Source organism: Myotis lucifugus, unplaced genomic scaffold (genome assembly GCF_000147115.1).
Source record: "Myotis lucifugus unplaced genomic scaffold, Myoluc2.0 scaffold_808, whole genome shotgun sequence".
Lineage (NCBI taxonomy): Eukaryota > Metazoa > Chordata > Mammalia > Chiroptera > Vespertilionidae > Myotis > Myotis lucifugus.
Window position 1 is genome coordinate 48,973 of NW_005871856.1, and position 5,786 is coordinate 54,758.

Consider the following 5,786-nt stretch of genomic DNA (forward strand, 5'->3'; position numbering starts at 1 on the left):
CCTCTACTCTCCAACTTCCAAAACCAAATTACCTCGGATCTAAATCAAACTCTAACCCCCCCCCCCCCCCCCAGGATCCCCAGGATCCTGATGAGCAATGACGTAAGAAAAAGATATATTTTTGCATATATTTTTGCAAATGAAGGTTGGACAGCCTCAAGGTTAGTGTGAAAACACGTAGGGGCAGAGGAACCCGGAAGAACCCGCGACCCACACCCTGCACAGACCCGACGCCAGCCTCCCCCGCAGTTTGGTGGCTCTTCTCCATTCGTCCAAAACGTATCGTAATTCTGGCCAAGAGCCGCTCCAGAAGAACAAGCTGGGATGCCTGGGATCTCACAAACTGGAGGTTATATGTGCGCCCAAAATTCTCTTAATAGCGCTCTCTCTCGCCTCCATCCCCTCACCAGAATGCAAATCCTAGAAGATCCTGCTCGCCCTCTCCTCCCTCCCTCCAACTGAGAGCTGGCGAGAGGAGGCGGTACCATCTGGTTTAAATATTACCCAATGATGAGCTGGTACAACCACACAGAAAATTGGGAGGATCTTGCCTTAAAGACCTTGTAATTATGCGGTTTTGATAGGGATTTGTTCTTTGTTTCTGCAGTTATGAGATTAGAGTAAAATGGTAATGTTCTGGTATCTTTAGTCTGGAGTATGTATGCCTCATAGGAATATGCTTAATAAAAGCTCTAACCAAGTGTTCAGAGCACTCGAGGTTTTAGACTTTAGTTCTCTGAACATTACGATTTGGTCAAGCTGGTGAGAGGGCAAGAATTCACACAGAAATGCTCAAGCTCTGCCTGCAGCCACACAGAAAGCCGCTTAGCGGGAAGAGAAGGCTCAGCCTGATGCATGTTCACAACTCAGCTCCAACACTTAGATGTAAAACCTGACACACACACACCACGGGAAGAACATTTAATACATCTAGAAAGCAGTATTAAGTAAATTTCTAGATTCAAGATAAAAACAAACAAACAAAAAAACACTCTGGAAATAGAGTATACTAGTACATGGGTCCGCCTACGAGGCAACACTATGAGGTCCAATAACAGCAGGTTTATTTAACAAAAACACTGGAGAATCGGGTTTGTGTGACTACATATAAGTTCTAATTAGCTTTTTTGTTAAGTCTGCCTGATAGTAAAGAATAACAATCCAGCCTGTGAATTTTACCCCATCCCTCGCCTCCTCTACTTCCTCCTCACTTTACAAGTAAAATAACTGTAGAATATTTAAAACTCAATCTATTTATCCTCCTGTCAGACAACAAGTGGATTCCACAGCATCACAGCCATCCCATACTAGGGGCAATTTTAAACACTTCTTAACACAAAATTCACCAAATACAAACTCCTGCCTGTACACACACACACTAAATACCTTTCTGAAATAACTTATCACACTAATTTCTTAAGCACCAGGTACAGAAAAGCTCCGCCTAAACCAACAGAAGGATTATATTCTGTATTTTTGAGTTCTGATGCTGGGTGGGCTTTTCACTTCTCCAGTTTCACTTTTTTAAAATCCCTTCACTACAGGAGAAAATGAGGGATATGGATTTGGCACTAGCCCGTCTCGCTAAGTCTGTCCCCATTCTCCTAGCAGTAAGCAAATATGCTTTGGGGTAAGCTCCTTGCAAGCCATCCATTACTTAATCGGACAGCAGCCCTAGGTCAGTGTCAGATCCCCTTATACTTACTTCGGAGAAAAGTAACTTTGTCCGAGGTCATGATGGAATTAGATTCGAGATTCTACCCACTTATTTGTTTTTTAGATTTAGAAAGTTACTCCTTCATTTGCATAAGAGAAACTGACTTTTAAAAACACATAAAAATCCACTCTCTCCCCCCTTGATAAAACTTTTTATACCAGCAAAATAGTACTTAAGTTTCACATCTGTTGTAAAATAACAGATTACCAAGTGAAATGAAATCCACAAGTTCTAAAAAGCATCATATGTGAGCTTCTGCCTGGCACTGTTAACTAGTCTTTCATCGGAGAAATGAAGTTATTCTTGTGAGGGAAGAGCACCTGGATTTTAGGGGTGTCGACAGGAAATGTTTCCCAGTGACCTGGCTTTTAAAGTGTTCTTTTATGTAGCTGGTACCACCTACACGTCAGATAGCAGATCTGCTGAAGAGAAACTGCGGTCCGGGCTGAAGGTCAGACCACCGTTTCCCCGGAAAACAGCCTGACAATCTGGCCCAACTCATTGGGGCCTTTCAATTCCCGTTTCCTTGAAACTCCTTTTCCAAAAGCGGCTTCATTCTCTTTCCTGGTGACTCCTGACTCCCAGGTCTGTTCGGTTGATAAAACCTGGCGGTAGGAACTGGACAAATAGCAGAATGGAGAATGCCCTCCCCCCACCCGAAGCAGTGTGCCAAGAGGCGGGCCACGTTTTCTACACAGGTTCCAACAAATGTGTAAAAAGGCAACAAAACCACCGACGGAAAACTGAAATGCAGCCCCCACACTCCCTGGAGACTGGAACCCCATTCCTAACTGCCCAATCCCACTCCCACCCCAGAGAGAACAACAGTTGGGCCAACGTGTTCTCTTCGACAGTCACTAGTTCACGCTCAGCCCCAATGGCTCAGCCCCAGCGCTGCCGTCTGCTTTGTTCTCTCCCATCCAGGAACGCGGCTAAGGGCACTCTCTCTCTCGCTCATGCAGATGCGTGAATATTTCCATAATAAAAAGTGTTTCTCTCACACCTGGAAGTGACCGCTCTGGCCGAGGAAAGTAACAACTGCTATACCAGGAAGAGAGCTTATGACTGAAATAAACAGATGAACAGAGGGGATGAGGCCTGGCCAGGTCTGAGGGTGCCTGGCAACGATGCTTCAAGAGGCATGGTCTACAAGGAAAGATTTAAATGCGTGTTGTTGTTGTTTTTTAAAAAAAGGACTTACATGAATGCAGTAAGTCAAATTCCACATCTTTGTTCTAAACATCTTATAATTATGGCACAGAAAGGTCTCATTTGCCCTAGAAGCGTGGTCGGCAAACCGCGGCTCGCGAGCCACATACAAAATACCACGTGCGGGCACGCACGCACGTACAGTGCGATTGAAACTTCACGGCCCATGCGCAGAAGTCGGTATTTTGTGGAAGAGCCACACTCAAGGGGCCAAAGAGCCGCATGGGGCTCGCAAGCCGCGGTTTGCCGACCACTGCACTAGAACAGCGATTCTCAACCTGTGGGCCGCGACCCCTTTGGGGGTCGAACGACCCTTTCACAGGGGTCGCCTAAGACCATCGGAAAACACATATAATTACATATTGTTTTTGTGATTCATCACTATGCTTTAATTATGTTCAATTTGTAACAATGAAATTGGGGGTCACCACAACATGAGGAACTGTATGAAAGGCTCGCAGCATTAGGAAGGTTGAGAACCACTGACTAAAGCTTCTCACACCTCAGATTTTAAAATTCAGTTTCAGCCTGACCAGGTGATTCAGTTGGCTGGGGCATTCTCCGGACACCAAAAGGTTGTGGGTTCAATTCCCCGTCAGGGAAGATAGCTGGGTTGCAGGTTCCATCCCCAGTCAGGGCACATACGGGAGGCGATCGATCCATGTTTCTCTCATACCAACATCTGTGTATCTGTCTGTCTGTTTGTCTCTCCCCCTGCTCCTCTCTCTCTAAAAATGAAAATAAGTCAATATACATATTCTCAGGTGAGGATTAAAAAAAAAGTTCACAAATGGGTATGGGTTTCTTTGGGAGTGATAAAAATGTTCTAGTGCTGACTCTGAAAACATGAAAAATTGATGAATTGTACGGTATATGAATTATATCTCAATAAACCTGTTATTTTTTAAAGTAATTGTATGTTCTTCCTTCACTTAAGAATGTTTCTATTGATCAACCGAAGGACTGGTATGCATGCATATAAGCATAACCAATGGACATAAGACACTGGGGGGTAGGGGAGGTCAGGGGATTGTCAAGGGCGGGGGAAAAAAAGGAGACATATGTAATACTCTTTGTGATACTTTAAACAATAAAAAAAAAAAAGAATGTTTCTATTGATAAGCCTTTTCTCCAAATGTCAAGGGTTTAACTTGGCCAAAGAATCACAACTACAGAAAAATGTTGTGACGGGACACACACAAAAGTAGAAAACCAGAGAAGGTTTTGGTTGTGAAGGCCAAAGTCCATCAACCGGCCCTCGCGGGTTTTGCTCAGTGGATAGAGGGTTGGCTCTTGGACTGAAGGGCCCGGGTTTGACTCTGGGTTGCAGGCTCAATCCTCAGCCCTGATCCGGGCGTGTGCGGAAGGCAACCAATCAATGTCTCTCTCACGTGGATGTTTTTTCTCTCGCCGTCTCTCCCCCTTCTTTCCACTCTCTCTTAAAAAAAGAAAAAAAAAATCAATGGGAAAAAAAATATTCTCCAGTGAGGATTAACAACAAAATCAAGCAAACTGAGAATTAGGGAGAGTGATAGGCTGGGATGAGAGTGAGTGAGCTCCTATCACTAACACTTCTATTGCACAAAGAAAGGATTTAGTTCTTATCCGCTCCTAAGGGTGGAACCAACAGGCTCACGCAAAGATGCTGACTGTGTTAAAACACTTGAAAGTTTGTTTTACACTCTGGCTACCATGATGAAGGGATCAAATGAATGACCACAGGAAGTGAAAGTTGAAAAAAATGTGCCTCCTGTGCCATCTGGGGTTTGACTTAAATCCCTGGCTTTTGGACTTTGCCAAAGGAGGAATTTGTGAAATCTTGCCTACCTATGGCCAAATGTTTGGGGCAAGGAAGGAAGTTATTAAAGCATCAACTACATTCCCATCAAACTCGGGAGATGCAGAAAGTGTTTGCTGAGCAGTCAACTACGTCTGTCCCTAAAATGTCCATCTCCCGCCCTGACTGGTTTGGCTCAATGGATAGAGTGTCAGCCTGTGGACTGAAGGGTCCCAGGTTTGATTCCAGTAAAGGGCATGTACCTTGGTTGCAGGCACATCCCCAGTAGGGAGTGTGCAGGAGGCAGCTGATCAATGTTTCTAACTCTCTATCCGTCTCCCTTACTCTCTGTAAGAAATCAATAAAATATGTTTAAAAAAAAAATGACCATCTCCCAGCACCACACAGCGACACGGCAAATGCACCGTATCCTTAAAAAGACACCCAAGTACATCAAGAAGGAGATGGAAATTTGTATTTTAAAGGTAACAAAACCAGGAGTCAGGTTAACGGAAGAGTAAAGGAGCAGCAGCACAGGACACAGCCTGGTTATCCGACAGCTGATGGACCTGGAAACAAAGGTCCACGTTCCTCTCTAAACTTCTCATCCCCTGAATCGCATGTATTTTACTGTATTTCCACGTTTCTGTGAAACAGCCCCCATGTTTTCAAGAGGAAGGCCCGTTAGGCCCCTCCCTCACGAGGAAGCAGCTACCCGCTACCTGCCTGCCCCTGAGGATCCAAACAACAAAAGCAAACACGTGCTGCACAATCCCTGCCCCGACCTCCCAACGACCAACACCATGTTAACAGCCTCTCCTGCCCACAGACTCAGCGAGCAAAACTCACCGGGAAGCAGGCGTTATGTAACCACGGCCGCTCCTCCGCGTTACTGTTTCTACAAGATGAAGCCACTTGTTCCCAATGAGCTTCCGAAAACACAAGTTTCTGAAACACTGTTTCCATCTCCCAGAAGACCCCCCTCGAGAGCTACCATTCGGGGAGCCGTTCCTCCTGGGATTCCACCCCGGAGCACGGCCCCCGCCTCTGCCCTGGGCCCCGGAGCTCCAGACAAAGGGGCAG